This window comes from Dromaius novaehollandiae, chromosome 29 (genome assembly GCF_036370855.1).
Source record: "Dromaius novaehollandiae isolate bDroNov1 chromosome 29, bDroNov1.hap1, whole genome shotgun sequence".
Taxonomy (NCBI): domain Eukaryota; kingdom Metazoa; phylum Chordata; class Aves; order Casuariiformes; family Dromaiidae; genus Dromaius; species Dromaius novaehollandiae.
This window is the reverse complement of record NC_088126.1, coordinates 91,893-110,784: the sequence shown is the minus strand read 5'-3', so window position 1 is coordinate 110,784 and position 18,892 is coordinate 91,893.

The following is an 18,892-nucleotide window of genomic DNA, read 5'->3' as shown; positions in this document are numbered from 1 at the left end:
CAGGCTGCAGTACGCAGGCGTCAGCCGGCTCCGCCCGGTGCTGCATCACGTGGTCGCAGCGCGGTACTGCAGCCCCGGCCACCTCACACATGCGCATTGTAGCCCCCCGAGCTCACGGCTGTCTCCGCGTGTTCACGCGCTAGTACTGCAGCCGGACAGCTTACGCATGTACAGTGTAGCTGCCCTTATTTGCTTACACCGCGATACTGCAGGCGACCTGCTTACGCATGCGCACTAAGGCGACGCGCTCACTGCTGCCCTCCCCTGCTCACACGCCGGCGCTGCAGGCGGCCGCGCATGCATACGGCATGCGGACCGCCGCTTTTGTGTTTCTTGCTTAAAACAGGGTTCAGAGTTTTTCCCTTACGGTTTCTTGATTAGAGTTTGTTGCTGAGGGTTTCTCAATCAGGAGTTACTGTTTATTGCTTTATTTTGTGTGTCTCAGTATTTATCAGTCAGGGTTTACAGTTTGCTTATTTGCCGATCAGGATGCAGGATTTAAAATCCAACCTCATCTGTAAGCTTTAAAGCCCCAATGAGTGGTTGGGTTCCAAGATTTGCAGTTTATCATTTAAGATTCAGAGCTTATGGCTTTCTGAAAAATGGAAAGGTCTAAATCCTAAAACAGTAAACTGTAAACTATAAATTCTAAATGGTGGTCTGCAAACCCCTCTTTCCCTCATGCTCTGATGGGCGCTGAGACTGCCGAGGTGACAGGTGAGCTGAGAGCCGTGAAGGTTTTGTGCAGGGCTCTGGTCTGGGGTAGGGCAGAAGTGCAGATGAGTGAGATCATGAGTTTTCCTCTCAAATATCAGAATCCTGCCCCTGAAGGAAAGGTAGGCTGACAGCTACCCAGAGACCTGCCACGTCAAGGGCAGCAGCAGGAGCCAGCCCTTCCCCACCGGACTGACCCAAGCTGGTGTGCTGATGACTCTTCAGGTGTCACAGGGTAAAGGGGAGTGTACTGGCACTGAGCCCTGAGGCAGACTCAGTCCCAGGTGTTGTTTCTGTGCAGTAATTAATAAACAGTTGTTTTATTCTTTGCACTCATGTCTGTGGTTCCTGCTGTCCGTTTGCCTGAAGATGATGCCCAGGGGAGGAGGTTACGCGCTGTGTCCGGGGCTGGGAGCTGGTCTCCGAGTCCCTTGTACTTTGGAGTGCCTGCGCTTCCCAGGGAACCCAGTGCTGTTGACAGAGCTGTGGGGAATTTCCCTTGCATTGCTTGGGCTCTTGGGGGTGTTTCCCATCATTGTGGGGGCACCCAGGGCCCCTGCAAGGCTATGTGAGGTCCCCAGACTGCTTCTGGATTTGCTTTCAGCACTCCCCAGTGTCCCTTGTGGGTCTGGTGCCAGGGCCTGTGTGCCTGGAGTGGGGAGACAGAGGTTCCATGGGGGTGGGGGGAGCCTGCAGGCACCATCCTGTCAGCTGCACTGAGCCCTGTGACATGCCTTATGACCCCTCTCGTGTGCCCTAAGCCCCTTTATTTGTATTTTGCTTTGCCCCAGAGCCCTGCATTTGCCCTCTGATGCCTTCAGGTCCCCTCAGTGCACATTTTGGGTTGCCCCCAAGGGCTCTGTGTGCCTTTTGTTGGGCCCTGTGGTTGTTTTGCAGCACACTGCAAAGTTCTCTGTTTAGCTTTCTCTCCTGTCCCAGAGTTTTCTGGGTGCTTCTTGGTGGTGCCCCCAGAGTCACTCTGTTTGCTCTGTCATTGCCTTTTTCTACTTTTGTTGTACCCAGAGCTCTCCATTTGTTCTCTTGTCCTCTGCATACTCCCCTTTCCCCTCTCTATACCCCAGGCCTCTCCCTTCAGCTTTCAGGAAGCTGCTCTCAGGAGTGGGGGTGCCTCTGCTGCCCTGGCAGCCCCAGTTGTCCCTGATGGGGCTGATGGCCATTCCCTCTCCCCAGTTCCTGATGGGCTGCAGCTGCAGGCCCTGGGGCTGGGATGAATGCCAGGTGGAGCTGGGTGGCAGGACAGGCCCCAGGTGGGGCTCCATGGCTGGGACAGGTGGGACAAGCCCCAGGTGGGGCTGATGGCAAGGGCGGGCACACGCCTGGGCTGGGGCTACAGTTGGGGGAAGCTCGTGCTGGGGCTGGTTCTGGCCGATGGAGCTGCTGCTGAGCACTGCTGCCTGGGACCAGCACGCAGCTGCCCTGCGGAGGAGGTGAGCGGGGCTGGGGGGGTGCGCGCTCTGGGCTGCAGGTCCCTCATGTGCTGGGGGTCCTGGTGGGTGGGAGCGTCCCGGGCAGCGCAGCACAACTGGGGTGCACTGGGGCCAGGGGAAACTGCACCGGGGCTAGGGAGGGCGGTGTGCTGGGGCAGTGGGGGCTGAGGATGTGGTGGGGAAGAGCAGTGCACCGGGGCCATGGAGGTGGAGGGAGGGAGGAAGGGGGTGTGCCGAGGCTGTGGTGGTATGGGGGGGGGTAAGGGGGTGCGTTGGGGTTCGGGTGGGGAGGAAGGAGGTGCGGTGGGTCTGCAGTGGTGCTGGGGGGGAAGAAGGGGGGTGCGCCAGGATGGGGCAGGGGGGAAGGCAGGCGGTCCGCTGGGGCTGTGGTGCGGTTTATTGCGCGGTCGGAGGAGCGCGGGGCGGGGGGTGTCTCCTATGTCCGCTGGGGACCGCGTTGGGGAGGGGGAGGAGGGATCCCAGGGGAAGCGCAGGGAGGGTCGTGGGGGGAGGCAGGGGCAGTGTTGGAGTTGACCCGTAGCCGGCCGCGGCGGTGTCGGGGGAGCCCCGGGCCGGTGCTGGGGATCGCGGGGTCGCGCTCGGGGCTCTGCGGTGGATTCTGGGGAGACAGGGAGGAAAAGGGAACGGGGGCGGGACGGAAAGGAACGGAATCTCCACAGGGTTAAACTTCACCTAGCGCTACGGGGTGGGGGCCGGGGGGCGCCGCTGGCATGCCGGGAGCGGTAGTCTTCCGACACCGGGCTTCCGGGCGGCCGTTTTTGTTTGAACGGCATGCCGGGAGATGTAGTCTTCCCGCATTGGGCTGCTCGGACAGCATGCTGTGCCTCTCGAGGCGGCCGGAGGGGCAGTCCTTTGCCAGCGGGGTTCTCACCAGCCGGCCACGTTATGCTCTGTGGCGGGCCAGGAGCTGCAGTTCCAGGTGCCGGTGCCTTCTCAGCCCTGCAGCAGTGGCCCGCTGGGTCTGTTCCTTACTGGACATGTGCCGCTCACGCAGGAGTCCCCATAGGTCATTGGGGACAGTGGCATTTCCCTGGTTTTCCCTGGTACAAGGCAGGAAGCATTTTCCATCTCTGGTGTGACCAGGCAGGCTTGTCCCCAGGGGCTGGGGCTGTCCCTCTTGGAAATGGGGAGGGCAGGGAGAGTAGGAGGGGCGCTGCGGGCTCCTGGTAGTTGTAGCTTTGCTCAAGATTGGGGCCAATTAGGCAGCAGCTATGAGGAGTGGCAGTGCTGGGAGGGCACGGTGCAGAGCCGTCCTGCTGTGCAGCACAAGGGAAAGTCCTCAAGGAAATGTGAACAGCACTGTCTCTGTCCAAGGACCCCAAAACAGCCTGAGAGACCCTGGAACAGCCACCCCACAGCAGTACCGGGGACACCATGTCACTGCCTCCCAAGGGCACTGCGTTCAGCTACCTTTAACTGTGTGGAAAGAGCCTGCAGGAAGGAGCCCTGGCCACAGGTACAGAGAATCCCCGGTAGCCTGGAACTATATCTCTTTTCTTTACAAAGATGCCATCTCTTTGATGCCTTGCTGCTGCTTCCATCTTGCTCGGTGCCCAAGTCTACTACATTGAGATCCACCTTTCTTGCTGCCCTCTGCTCTGTCTGAGCTGCTTGCCAGATCAAAAGGCGTGTGCGGCTAAGAATTAGGCCAAGGTGTCTCAACTGCTTGCTATAGGACAACCGGGGAGTGAATCGGCAACAGGACAGGAAAGTACCTGTGGATGAGAAACAGCTGCTTTAGAGATCTAAGACGCAGGGGCAACTGAGAGGAGTGAAAGGAGCAGGGGAAAACGGTGATGAGGAAGGTGTGCTGTTAGAGGCAGTACAGTGCAGAAGAGAGGGAAAACTTGCTCCTATGATGAAATAAAAACTGACCTTAAGAGAGATTTGCTTTTTGCTCTTCAGGTTATGAGTACGCGTGACTTCCTGAGAACTGTTCTGAGCATGCAGTGTTGCAGGTCACGACTGCCTGGGCAGCGATCCCCAACTTGTCTGCCGAGACTACACAACAGCTCACAGCTGCCTGTGCAATGAAAGCAAAGGCCAACTTCTCAGAGGGAAGAAGCAGGCTCCACACAGGAAGATTATGGCAGGTGAGCTAATGCCCCAGAACCTTCAGTTTTCCTCCACGTCCCCCCCAGGACTCACCCATTTGCTCCCTAGTTCCCTCAGGACCAATCCATTTGCTTTCAGGTGTGCTCCAAGGCACTCCATTTGTTCTCTTGTCCCTTCAAAATTCTTTGCTTCTTTCTAGTTCCTGCAAGGTTATTCTGGCATTTGGTGTCTGTAGGCCCTCTGGTAGCATCAAGACTCCTATGTTTGTCCTCTTGTCCTATTAAGTCCCCCCTCTTTTCCCTCTAGTCTCCTCAAAACCTCTCCGTTTGCCATTGGTGCATCTCAGAGCCTTTGCTTTTCCCTCTAGTCCTCTCAGGATGCCTCTCTTTGCCCTCTGAGCCCCTTAGGGTCTATCTCCTAGCCCTTTAGCCCCATCAGAACTCCTCTGAGTGCCACACGCTCCCCTCAGGATGCCTTGGTTTGCCTTTGGGGTACCCCAGAACCCTATGCATTCATTGCACCCTTTCAGTATGCCCTACGGCCCTTCTTTTCCGTTGGCTGCACTGTAGAGTCCTCTCTACGCCCTGTACCTATGACCATTCCATGTGCCCTCTATCCCATCAGATCCCCTTTCCTTCCGCTCCCCTATCCTTCCAGTCCCCTTAAGACTCCTCTGTCTTCCTTGGTTGTGCCTCACATACCTCTATGCGTCCCCTAGTCTGCTCAAAATCCATCCCCTCCTGTCCCCTCAGAGCACCTCCTGAGGTCTTCCTTGTTAGCCAGTTCTCCTATTTTGGCTGTTTAGGCCCCTTAGGACCCCTCTGCTCTGCCCAGAATCCCTCCTGGGGTGCTGCTATGGCCCCATAGCTGTTCTCTGGACGCCAGGCCTCCTAGAGAACAGCTGGTCTCCTCAGAAACCTTTCATATTTCGTCCTGGTTCACCACAGTTGGGTTTATGGCCATCTAGTCCCCTTAAAACTCCTCGTCTGCTCAGAACACCCCTACTGGGGTGCTTGCTGTGACCTGGAGCTGTCTTAGGGCCCCCCAGGCCCCTTAGACAGCCTCTAGACTCCTCAGAACCCCTCCAGATTGCTCCCTTCTTCCCCAGAGGCATTTCTGGACCATGTAGATGCCTTAGCACCCCTCTAGTGCGCACTGGACTTCTCTTTTCTATACAATGGGGCCCCCCAGCTCTCTTCTTGCCCCAAGACCCCTTAGACACCCTCTAGACTCCTGGCAACCCCTCCAGATTTCTCCCTTCTTCCCCAGAGGCATTTCTTGACAGTGTAGATGCCTTAGCTCCCCTCTATTGCGCTCTGGAGCCCTCTTTTCCATGGAATGGGGCCCCCCAGCTCTCTTCTGTCCAACAGGGCTCCTTAGACACCCTCTAGTCACCTGGCAACCCCTCCAGATTTCTCCCTTCTTCCCCAGAGGCATTTCTGGACCATGTAGATGTCTTAGCACCCCTCTAGTGCACTCTGGACCCCTCTTTTCCACAGAATGGGCCCCCCCAGCTCTCTTGTGGCCCCCCAGCCCCCTTAGACACTCTCTAGTGTCCTCGCAACCCCTCCAGATTTCTCCCTTCTTCCCCAGAGGCATTTCTTGACAGTGTAGACACCTTACCACCCCTCTAGTGCGCTCTGGACCTCTCTTTTCCACAGAATGGGGCCCCCCAGCTCTCTTCTGGCCCCCCAGGCCCCTTAGACTCCCTCTAGTGTCCTCGCAACCCCTCCAGATTTCTCCCTTCTTCCCCAGAGGCATTTCTGGACCATGTAGACACTTCATCATCCCTCTAGTGCACTCTGGATCCCTCTTTACCACAGAATGGGGCCCCCCAGCTCGCTTCTGGCCCCCCAGGCCCCTTAGACACCCTCTAGTCTCCTGGCAACCCCTCCAGATTTCTCCCTTCTTGCCCAGAGGCATTTCTGGACCATGTAGACACCTTAGCACCCCTCTACTGCGCTCTGGACCCCTAAGGTGTCTACTTGGTGAAGAAAGGCCTCTGGGGAAGAAGGGAGAAATCTGGAGGGGTTGCGAAGAGCCTAGAGGGTGTCTAAGGGGTCTGGGGGGCTTGAAGAGAGCTTGGGGGCCGCATTCTGTGGAAAAGAGGGGTCCAGAGCGTAGTACAGGGGTGCTCTTTTCCACAGAATGGCTCCCCCCAGCTCTCTTCTGCCCCCGCAGGCCCCTTAGACACCCTCTAGTCTCCTGGCAACCCCTCCAGATTGCTCCCTTCTTCCCCAGAGGCATTTCTTGACCGTGTAGACACCTTAGTACCCCTCTAGTGCGCTCTGGACTCTTATTTTCTAAAGAATGGCCCCTCCCCCAGTTCTCTTCTGGCCCCCCAGGCCCCTTAGACACCCTCTAGTCTCCTCGCAACCCCTCCAGATTTCTCCCTTCATCCCCAGAGGCATTTCTGGACCATGTAGATGCCGTAGCACCCCTGTAGTGCACTCTGGACTGCTCCTTTCCACAGAATGGGGCCCCCCAGCTCTCTGCGGTCCCCCCAGGCCCCTTAGACACCCTCTAGTCTCCTCGCAACCCCTCTAGGTTTCTCGCTTCTTGCCCAGAGGCATTTCTTGACCAGGTAGACACCTTAGCACCCCTTTTGTGCGCTCCGGCCCCCTCTTTTCTACAGAATGGGCCGCCCAGCTCTCTTGTGGTCCTCCGGCACCTTAGACACTCTCTAGTCTCTTTGCAATCCCTCCAGATTTCTCCTTTTTTCCCCAGAGGCATTTCTGTATCATGTAGATGCCTTAACACTTTTCTAGTGTGCTCTGGACCACTCTTTTCCACAGAATGGATCCTCCGAGTTCTCTTCTGTCCAACAGGGCCCCTTAGACACCATCTAGTTTCCTGGCAACCCCTCCAGATTGCTCTCTTCTTCCCCAGAGGCGTTTCTTGACCATGTAGACACCTTAGCACCCCTCTAGTGCGCTCTGGATCCCTCTTTTCAACAGAATGGCCCCCCTCAGCTCTCTTCTGGCCCCCCAGACCCCTTAGACACCCTCTAGTCTCCTCGCAACCCCTCCAGATTGCTCCCTTCTTCCCCAGAGGTGTTTCTTGACCACGCAGACATCCTAGCACCCCTCTAGTGCGCTCTGGATCCCTCTTTTCCACAGAATGGCCCCCCTCAGCTTTCTTGTGGCCCCCCAGACCCCTTAGACACCCTTTAGTCTCCTGGCAACCCCTCCAGATTTCTCCCTTTTTCTCCACAGCCAATTCTATACCATGTAGATGCCTTAACACTCTTCTAGTGCGCTCTGGAGCCCTCTTTTCCACAGAATGGGGCCCCCCAGCTCTCTTCTGGCCCCCCAGACTCCTTAGACACTCTCTAGTCTCCTCAGAACTCCTCCAGATTTCTCCCTTCTTCCCCAGAGGCATTTCTTGACAGTGTAGACGCCTTAGCACCCCTCTAGTGCGCTCTGGACCCCTCTTTTCCACAGAATGAAGCCCCCCAGCTCTCTTGTGGCCGACTGGGCCCTTTAGACATCCTCTAGTCTCCTCAGAACCCTTCCAGATTTCTCCCTTCATCCCCAGAGGCATTTCTGGACCATGGAGACACCTTAGCACTTCTCTAGTGCACTCTGGACCCCTCTTTTCCGCAGAATGGGGCCCCCCAGCTCTCTTCTGGCCCCCCAGACCCCTTAGACACCCTCTAGTCTCCTGGCAACCCCTCCACATTTCTCCCTTCTTCCCCGGAGGCATTGCTTGACAGTGTAGATGCCTTAGCACTCCTTCAGTGCACTCTGGACCGCTCTTATCTACAGAATGGGGCCCCCAGCTCTCTTCTGGCCCCCCAGGCCCCTTAGACACCGTCTAGTCTGCTTGCAACCTCTCCAGGTTTCTCCCTTTTTCCCCAGAGGCATTGCTTGACAGCGTAGACACCTTGGCACCCCTCTAGTGTGCTCTGGACCCCTCTTTTTCAAAGAATGGGGCCCCCCAGCTCTCTTCTTGCCCCCTAGACGCCTTAGACACCCTCTAGTCTCCTGGCAACTCCTCCAGATTTCTCCCTTCTTCCCCAGAGGGGGGAATTTCTTGACCATTTAGACACCTTAGGGGTCCGGAGCGCAGTAGAGGGGTGCTAAGGTGTCTACATGGTCAAGAAAAGCCTCTTGGGAAGAAGGGAGCAATCTGGAGGCGTTCCGAAGACACTAGAGCATGTCTAAGGGGCCTGGGGGGCAAGAACAGATTTGGGGGGCCCCACTCTGTGGAAAAGAGGGGTCCAGAGCACACTAGAAGGGTGCTCTTTTCCACATAGTGGGGACCACAGCTGTCTTCTGATCCCCAGGCCCCTTAGACACCCTCTAGTCTCCTCGCAACCCCTCCGGATTTCTCCCTTCTTCCCCAGAGGCATTTCTGTATCATGTAGATGCCTTAACACTTCTCTAGTGCGCTCTGGACCCCTCTTTTCCACAGAATGGATCCTCCAAGTTCTCTTCTGTCCAACAGGGCCCCTTAGACACACTCTAGGCTCTTCGCAAGCCCTCCAGATTTCTCCCTTCTTCCCCAGAGGCATTTCTTGACAGTGTAGACGCTTTAGCACCCCTCTAGTGCACTCTGGACCCCTCTTTTCCACAGGAATGGAGCCCCCCAGCTCTCTTCTGGCCCCCCAGACGCCTTAGACACCCTCTAGTCTCCTGGCAACCCCTCCGGATTTCTCCCTTCTTCCCCAGAGGCATTTCTGGACCATGTAGACACCTTAGCACTCTTCTAGTGCGCTCTGGACCCCTCTTTTCTACAGAATGGGGCCCCCCAGCTCTCTTGTGGCCGACTGGGCCCTTTAGACATTCTCTAGTCTCCTCAGAACCCCTCTAGGTTTCTCCCTTTTTCCCCAGAGGCATTTCTGGACCATGTAGACGCCTTAGCACCCCTCTAGTGCACTCTGGACCCCTCTTTTCCACAGAATGGGGCCCCCCAGCTCTCTTCTGGCCCCCCAGATGCCTTAGACATCCTTTAGTCTTCTCAGAACCTCTCCAGATTTCTCCCTTCTTCCCTAGAATCATTTCTTGACAGTGTAGATGCTTCAGCACCCCTCTAGTGCGCTCTGGATCTCTCTTTTCCACAAAATGTCCCCCCCCAGCTCTCTGCGATCCTTCCAGACCCCTTAGACATCCTCTAGTCTCTTCACAACCCCTCCAGATTTCTCCCTTCTTCCTCAGAGGCATTTCTGTATCATGTAGATGCCTTAACACTTCTCTAATGCGCTCTGGACCCCTCTTTTCCACAGAATGGAGCCCTCTAGTTCTCTTCTGTCCAACAGGGCCCCTTAGACACGTTCTAGTCTCCTGGCAACTCTTCCAGATTTCTTCTTTCTTTCCCAGAGGCATTTGTGGACTTTGTAGACGCCTTAGCACCCCTCGAGTGTGCTCTGGACTCCTCTTTTCCACAGAGTATGACCCCTAAAAGTCTTCTGGCCCCCCAGGCCCCTTTAGACACGCTCTAGTCTCCTGGCAACCCCTCCGGATTTCTCCCTTCTTCCCCAGAGGCATTTCTGGACCATGTAGATGCCTTAGCACCCCTCCAGTGCACTCTGGACCCCTCTTTTCCACAGAATGGGCCCCCCCAGCTCTCTTCTGGCCCCCCAGACGCCTTAGACACCCGCTAGTCTCCTGGCAACCCTTCCAGATTTCTCCCTTCTTCCCCAGAGGCATTTCTGGACCATGTAGATGTCTTAGCACTCCTCTAGTGCGCTCTGGAGCCCTCTTTTCTACAGAATGGGGCCCCCCAGCTCGCTTCTGGCCCCCCAGGCCCCTTAGACACCCTCTAGTCTCCTGGCAACCCCTCCAGATTTCTCCCTTCTTGCCCAGAGGCATTTCTGGACCATGTAGACACCTTAGTACCCCTCTACTGCGCTCTGGACCCCTAAGGTGTCTACTTGGTGAAGAAATGCCTCTGGGGAAGAAGGGAGAAATCTGGAGGGGTTGCGAAGAGCCTAGAGGGTGTCTAAGGGGTCTGGGAGGCTTGAAGAGAGCTTGGGGGCTGCATTCTGTGGTAAAGAGGGGTCCAGAGTGTACTAGAGGGGTGCTAAGGTGTCTACACGGTCCAGAAATGCCTCTGGGGAAGAAGGGAGAAATCTGGAGGGGTTGCAAGGAGACTAGAAGATGTCTAAGGGGCCTGCGGGGGCAGAAGAGAGCTGGGGGGCCCCATTTTGTGGAAAAGAGCACCCCTCTACTACGCTCTGGACCCCTCTTTACCACAGAAATGGGGCCCCCCAGCTCTCTTCTGGCCCCGCAGGCCCCTTAGACACCCTCTAGTCTGCTCGCAACCCCTCCGCATTACTCCCTTCTTCCCCAGAGGCATTTGTGGACCATGTAGATGCCGTAGCACCCCTGTAGTGCACCCTGGACTGCTCTTTTCCACAGAATGGGGCCCCCCAGCTCTCTTGTGGCCCCCCAGCCCCCTTAGACACTCTCTAGTGTCCTCGCAACCCCTCCAGATTTCTCCCTTCTTCCCCAGAGGCATTTCTTGACAGTGTAGACACCTTACCACCCCTCTAGTGCGCTCTGGACCTCTCTTTTCCACAGAATGGGGCCCCCCAGCTCTCTTCTGGCCCCCCAGGCCCCTTAGACTCCCTCTAGTGTCCTCGCAACCCCTCCAGATCTCTCCCTTCTTCCCCAGAGGCATTTCTGGACCATGTAGACACTTCATCATCCCTCTAGTGCACTCTGGATCCCTCTTTACCACAGAATGGGGCCCCCCAGCTCGCTTCTGGCCCCCCAGGCCCCTTAGACACCCTCTAGTCTCCTGGCAACCCCTCCAGATTTCTCCCTTCTTGCCCAGAGGCATTTCTGGACCATGTAGACACCTTAGCACCCCTCTACTGCGCTCTGGACCCCTAAGGTGTCTACTTGGTGAAGAAAGGCCTCTGGGGAAGAAGGGAGAAATCTGGAGGGGTTGCGAAGAGCCTAGAGGGTGTCTAAGGGGTCTGGGGGGCTTGAAGAGAGCTTGGGGGCCGCATTCTGTGGAAAAGAGGGGTCCAGAGCGTAGTACAGGGGTGCTCTTTTCCACAGAATGGCTCCCCCCAGCTCTCTTCTGCCCCCGCAGGCCCCTTAGACACCCTCTAGTCTCCTGGCAACCCCTCCAGATTGCTCCCTTCTTCCCCAGAGGCATTTCTTGACCGTGTAGACACCTTAGTACCCCTCTAGTGCGCTCTGGACTCTTATTTTCTAAAGAATGGCCCCTCCCCCAGTTCTCTTCTGGCCCCCCAGGCCCCTTAGACACCCTCTAGTCTCCTCGCAACCCCTCCAGATTTCTCCCTTCATCCCCAGAGGCATTTCTGGACCATGTAGATGCCGTAGCACCCCTGTAGTGCACTCTGGACTGCTCCTTTCCACAGAATGGGGCCCCCCAGCTCTCTTCTGGCCCCCCAGACTCCTTAGACACTCTCTAGTCTCCTCAGAACTCCTCCAGATTTCTCCCTTCTTCCCCAGAGGCATTTCTTGACAGTGTAGACGCCTTAGCACCCCTCTAGTGCGCTCTGGACCCCTCTTTTCCACAGAATGAAGCCCCCCAGCTCTCTTGTGGCCAACTGGGCCCTTTAGACATCCTCTAGTCTCCTCAGAACCCTTCCAGATTTCTCCCTTCATCCCCAGAGGCATTTCTGGACCATGGAGACACCTTAGCACTTCTCTAGTGCACTCTGGACCCCTCTTTTCCGCAGAATGGGGCCCCCCAGCTCTCTTCTGGCCCCCCAGACCCCTTAGACACCCTCTAGTCTCCTGGCAACCCCTCCACATTTCTCCCTTCTTCCCCGGAGGCATTGCTTGACAGTGTAGATGCCTTAGCACTCCTTCAGTGCACTCTGGACCGCTCTTATCTACAGAATGGGGCCCCCAGCTCTCTTCTGGCCCCCCAGGCCCCTTAGACACCGTCTAGTCTGCTTGCAACCTCTCCAGGTTTCTCCCTTTTTCCCCAGAGGCATTGCTTGACAGCGTAGACACCTTGGCACCCCTCTAGTGTGCTCTGGACCCCTCTTTTTCAAAGAATGGGGCCCCCCAGCTCTCTTCTTGCCCCCTAGACGCCTTAGACACCCTCTAGTCTCCTGGCAACTCCTCCAGATTTCTCCCTTCTTCCCCAGAGGGGGGAATTTCTTGACCATTTAGACACCTTAGGGGTCCGGAGCGCAGTAGAGGGGTGCTAAGGTGTCTACATGGTCAAGAAAAGCCTCTTGGGAAGAAGGGAGCAATCTGGAGGCGTTCCGAAGACACTAGAGCATGTCTAAGGGGCCTGGGGGGCAAGAACAGATTTGGGGGGCCCCACTCTGTGGAAAAGAGGGGTCCAGAGCACACTAGAAGGGTGCTCTTTTCCACATAGTGGGGACCACAGCTGTCTTCTGATCCCCAGGCCCCTTAGACACCCTCTAGTCTCCTCGCAACCCCTCCGGATTTCTCCCTTCTTCCCCAGAGGCATTTCTGTATCATGTAGATGCCTTAACACTTCTCTAGTGCGCTCTGGACCCCTCTTTTCCACAGAATGGATCCTCCAAGTTCTCTTCTGTCCAACAGGGCCCCTTAGACACACTCTAGGCTCTTCGCAAGCCCTCCAGATTTCTCCCTTCTTCCCCAGAGGCATTTCTTGACAGTGTAGACGCTTTAGCACCCCTCTAGTGCACTCTGGACCCCTCTTTTCCACAGGAATGGAGCCCCCCAGCTCTCTTCTGGCCCCCCAGACGCCTTAGACACCCTCTAGTCTCCTGGCAACCCCTCCGGATTTCTCCCTTCTTCCCCAGAGGCATTTCTGGACCATGTAGACACCTTAGCACTCTTCTAGTGCGCTCTGGACCCCTCTTTTCTACAGAATGGGGCCCCCCAGCTCTCTTGTGGCCGACTGGGCCCTTTAGACATTCTCTAGTCTCCTCAGAACCCCTCTAGGTTTCTCCCTTTTTCCCCAGAGGCATTTCTGGACCATGTAGACGCCTTAGCACCCCTCTAGTGCACTCTGGACCCCTCTTTTCCACAGAATGGGGCCCCCCAGCTCTCTTCTGGCCCCCCAGATGCCTTAGACATCCTTTAGTCTTCTCAGAACCTCTCCAGATTTCTCCCTTCTTCCCTAGAATCATTTCTTGACAGTGTAGATGCTTCAGCACCCCTCTAGTGCGCTCTGGATCTCTCTTTTCCACAAAATGTCCCCCCCCAGCTCTCTGCGATCCTTCCAGACCCCTTAGACATCCTCTAGTCTCTTCACAACCCCTCCAGATTTCTCCCTTCTTCCTCAGAGGCATTTCTGTATCATGTAGATGCCTTAACACTTCTCTAATGCGCTCTGGACCCCTCTTTTCCACAGAATGGAGCCCTCTAGTTCTCTTCTGTCCAACAGGGCCCCTTAGACACGTTCTAGTCTCCTGGCAACTCTTCCAGATTTCTTCTTTCTTTCCCAGAGGCATTTGTGGACTTTGTAGACGCCTTAGCACCCCTCGAGTGTGCTCTGGACTCCTCTTTTCCACAGAGTATGACCCCTAAAAGTCTTCTGGCCCCCCAGGCCCCTTTAGACACGCTCTAGTCTCCTGGCAACCCCTCCGGATTTCTCCCTTCTTCCCCAGAGGCATTTCTGGACCATGTAGATGCCTTAGCACCCCTCCAGTGCACTCTGGACCCCTCTTTTCCACAGAATGGGCCCCCCCAGCTCTCTTCTGGCCCCCCAGACGCCTTAGACACCCGCTAGTCTCCTGGCAACCCTTCCAGATTTCTCCCTTCTTCCCCAGAGGCATTTCTGGACCATGTAGATGTCTTAGCACTCCTCTAGTGCGCTCTGGAGCCCTCTTTTCTACAGAATGGGGCCCCCCAGCTCGCTTCTGGCCCCCCAGGCCCCTTAGACACCCTCTAGTCTCCTGGCAACCCCTCCAGATTTCTCCCTTCTTGCCCAGAGGCATTTCTGGACCATGTAGACACCTTAGTACCCCTCTACTGCGCTCTGGACCCCTAAGGTGTCTACTTGGTGAAGAAATGCCTCTGGGGAAGAAGGGAGAAATCTGGAGGGGTTGCGAAGAGCCTAGAGGGTGTCTAAGGGGTCTGGGAGGCTTGAAGAGAGCTTGGGGGCTGCATTCTGTGGTAAAGAGGGGTCCAGAGTGTACTAGAGGGGTGCTAAGGTGTCTACACGGTCCAGAAATGCCTCTGGGGAAGAAGGGAGAAATCTGGAGGGGTTGCAAGGAGACTAGAAGATGTCTAAGGGGCCTGCGGGGGCAGAAGAGAGCTGGGGGGCCCCATTTTGTGGAAAAGAGCACCCCTCTACTACGCTCTGGACCCCTCTTTACCACAGAAATGGGGCCCCCCAGCTCTCTTCTGGCCCCGCAGGCCCCTTAGACACCCTCTAGTCTGCTCGCAACCCCTCCGCATTACTCCCTTCTTCCCCAGAGGCATTTGTGGACCATGTAGATGCCGTAGCACCCCTGTAGTGCACCCTGGACTGCTCTTTTCCACAGAATGGGGCCCCCCAGCTCTCTTGTGGCCCCCCAGCCCCCTTAGACACTCTCTAGTGTCCTCGCAACCCCTCCAGATTTCTCCCTTCTTCCCCAGAGGCATTTCTTGACAGTGTAGACACCTTACCACCCCTCTAGTGCGCTCTGGACCTCTCTTTTCCACAGAATGGGGCCCCCCAGCTCTCTTCTGGCCCCCCAGGCCCCTTAGACTCCCTCTAGTGTCCTCGCAACCCCTCCAGATCTCTCCCTTCTTCCCCAGAGGCATTTCTGGACCATGTAGACACTTCATCATCCCTCTAGTGCACTCTGGATCCCTCTTTACCACAGAATGGGGCCCCCCAGCTCGCTTCTGGCCCCCCAGGCCCCTTAGACACCCTCTAGTCTCCTGGCAACCCCTCCAGATTTCTCCCTTCTTGCCCAGAGGCATTTCTGGACCATGTAGACACCTTAGCACCCCTCTACTGCGCTCTGGACCCCTAAGGTGTCTACTTGGTGAAGAAAGGCCTCTGGGGAAGAAGGGAGAAATCTGGAGGGGTTGCGAAGAGCCTAGAGGGTGTCTAAGGGGTCTGGGGGGCTTGAAGAGAGCTTGGGGGCCGCATTCTGTGGAAAAGAGGGGTCCAGAGCGTAGTACAGGGGTGCTCTTTTCCACAGAATGGCTCCCCCCAGCTCTCTTCTGCCCCCGCAGGCCCCTTAGACACCCTCTAGTCTCCTGGCAACCCCTCCAGATTGCTCCCTTCTTCCCCAGAGGCATTTCTTGACCGTGTAGACACCTTAGTACCCCTCTAGTGCGCTCTGGACTCTTATTTTCTAAAGAATGGCCCCTCCCCCAGTTCTCTTCTGGCCCCCCAGGCCCCTTAGACACCCTCTAGTCTCCTCGCAACCCCTCCAGATTTCTCCCTTCATCCCCAGAGGCATTTCTGGACCATGTAGATGCCGTAGCACCCCTGTAGTGCACTCTGGACTGCTCCTTTCCACAGAATGGGGCCCCCCAGCTCTCTGCGGTCCCCCCAGGCCCCTTAGACACCCTCTAGTCTCCTCGCAACCCCTCTAGGTTTCTCGCTTCTTGCCCAGAGGCATTTCTTGACCAGGTAGACACCTTAGCACCCCTTTTGTGCGCTCCGGCCCCCTCTTTTCTACAGAATGGGCCGCCCAGCTCTCTTGTGGTCCTCCGGCACCTTAGACACTCTCTAGTCTCTTTGCAATCCCTCCAGATTTCTCCTTTTTTCCCCAGAGGCATTTCTGTATCATGTAGATGCCTTAACACTTTTCTAGTGTGCTCTGGACCACTCTTTTCCACAGAATGGATCCTCCGAGTTCTCTTCTGTCCAACAGGGCCCCTTAGACACCATCTAGTTTCCTGGCAACCCCTCCAGATTGCTCTCTTCTTCCCCAGAGGCGTTTCTTGACCATGTAGACACCTTAGCACCCCTCTAGTGCGCTCTGGATCCCTCTTTTCAACAGAATGGCCCCCCTCAGCTCTCTTCTGGCCCCCCAGACCCCTTAGACACCCTCTAGTCTCCTCGCAACCCCTCCAGATTGCTCCCTTCTTCCCCAGAGGTGTTTCTTGACCACGCAGACATCCTAGCACCCCTCTAGTGCGCTCTGGATCCCTCTTTTCCACAGAATGGCCCCCCTCAGCTTTCTTGTGGCCCCCCAGACCCCTTAGACACCCTTTAGTCTCCTGGCAACCCCTCCAGATTTCTCCCTTTTTCCCCACAGCCAATTCTATACCATGTAGATGCCTTAACACTCTTCTAGTGCGCTCTGGAGCCCTCTTTTCCACAGAATGGGGCCCCCCAGCTCTCTTCTGGCCCCCCAGACTCCTTAGACACTCTCTAGTCTCCTCAGAACTCCTCCAGATTTCTCCCTTCTTCCCCAGAGGCATTTCTTGACAGTGTAGACGCCTTAGCACCCCTCTAGTGCGCTCTGGACCCCTCTTTTCCACAGAATAAAGCCCCCCAGCTCTCTTGTGGCCGACTGGGCCCTTTAGACATCCTCTAGTCTCCTCAGAACCCTTCCAGATTTCTCCCTTCATCCCCAGAGGCATTTCTGGACCATGGAGACACCTTAGCACTTCTCTAGTGCACTCTGGACCCCTCTTTTCCGCAGAATGGGGCCCCCCAGCTCTCTTCTGGCCCCCCAGACCCCTTAGACACCCTCTAGTCTCCTGGCAACCCCTCCACATTTCTCCCTTCTTCCCCGGAGGCATTGCTTGACAGTGTAGATGCCTTAGCACTCCTTCAGTGCACTCTGGACCGCTCTTATCTACAGAATGGGGCCCCCAGCTCTCTTCTGGCCCCCCAGGCCCCTTAGACACCGTCTAGTCTGCTTGCAACCTCTCCAGGTTTCTCCCTTTTTCCCCAGAGGCATTGCTTGACAGCGTAGACACCTTGGCACCCCTCTAGTGTGCTCTGGACCCCTCTTTTTCAAAGAATGGGGCCCCCCAGCTCTCTTCTTGCCCCCTAGACGCCTTAGACACCCTCTAGTCTCCTGGCAACTCCTCCAGATTTCTCCCTTCTTCCCCAGAGGGGGGAATTTCTTGACCATTTAGACACCTTAGGGGTCCGGAGCGCAGTAGAGGGGTGCTAAGGTGTCTACATGGTCAAGAAAAGCCTCTTGGGAAGAAGGGAGCAATCTGGAGGCGTTCCGAAGACACTAGAGCATGTCTAAGGGGCCTGGGGGGCAAGAACAGATTTGGGGGGCCCCACTCTGTGGAAAAGAGGGGTCCAGAGCACACTAGAAGGGTGCTCTTTTCCACATAGTGGGGACCACAGCTGTCTTCTGATCCCCAGGCCCCTTAGACACCCTCTAGTCTCCTCGCAACCCCTCCGGATTTCTCCCTTCTTCCCCAGAGGCATTTCTGTATCATGTAGATGCCTTAACACTTCTCTAGTGCGCTCTGGACCCCTCTTTTCCACAGAATGGATCCTCCAAGTTCTCTTCTGTCCAACAGGGCCCCTTAGACACACTCTAGGCTCTTCGCAAGCCCTCCAGATTTCTCCCTTCTTCCCCAGAGGCATTTCTTGACAGTGTAGACGCTTTAGCACCCCTCTAGTGCACTCTGGACCCCTCTTTTCCACAGGAATGGAGCCCCCCAGCTCTCTTCTGGCCCCCCAGACGCCTTAGACACCCTCTAGTCTCCTGGCAACCCCTCCGGATTTCTCCCTTCTTCCCCAGAGGCATTTCTGGACCATGTAGACACCTTAGCACTCTTCTAGTGCGCTCTGGACCCCTCTTTTCTACAGAATGGGGCCCCCCAGCTCTCTTGTGGCCGACTGGGCCCTTTAGACATTCTCTAGTCTCCTCAGAACCCCTCTAGGTTTCTCCCTTTTTCCCCAGAGGCATTTCTGGACCATGTAGACGCCTTAGCACCCCTCTAGTGCACTCTGGACCCCTCTTTTCCACAGAATGGGGCCCCCCAGCTCTCTTCTGGCCCCCCAGATGCCTTAGACATCCTTTAGTCTTCTCAGAACCTCTCCAGATTTCTCCCTTCTTCCCTAGAATCATTTCTTGACAGTGTAGATGCTTCAGCACCCCTCTAGTGCGCTCTGGATCTCTCTTTTCCACAAAATGTCCCCCCCCAGCTCTCTGCGATCCTTCCAGACCCCTTAGACATCCTCTAGTCTCTTCACAACCCCTCCAGATTTCTCCCTTCTTCCTCAGAGGCATTTCTGTATCATGTAGATGCCTTAACACTTCTCTAATGCGCTCTGGACCCCTCTTTTCCACAGAATGGAGCCCTCTAGTTCTCTTCTGTCCAACAGGGCCCCTTAGACACGTTCTAGTCTCCTGGCAACTCTTCCAGATTTCTTCTTTCTTTCCCAGAGGCATTTGTGGACTTTGTAGACGCCTTAGCACCCCTCGAGTGTGCTCTGGACTCCTCTTTTCCACAGAGTATGACCCCTAAAAGTCTTCTGGCCCCCCAGGCCCCTTTAGACACGCTCTAGTCTCCTGGCAACCCCTCCGGATTTCTCCCTTCTTCCCCAGAGGCATTTCTGGACCATGTAGATGCCTTAGCACCCCTCCAGTGCACTCTGGACCCCTCTTTTCCACAGAATGGGCCCCCCCAGCTCTCTTCTGGCCCCCCAGACGCCTTAGACACCCGCTAGTCTCCTGGCAACCCTTCCAGATTTCTCCCTTCTTCCCCAGAGGCATTTCTGGACCATGTAGATGTCTTAGCACTCCTCTAGTGCGCTCTGGAGCCCTCTTTTCTACAGAATGGGGCCCCCCAGCTCGCTTC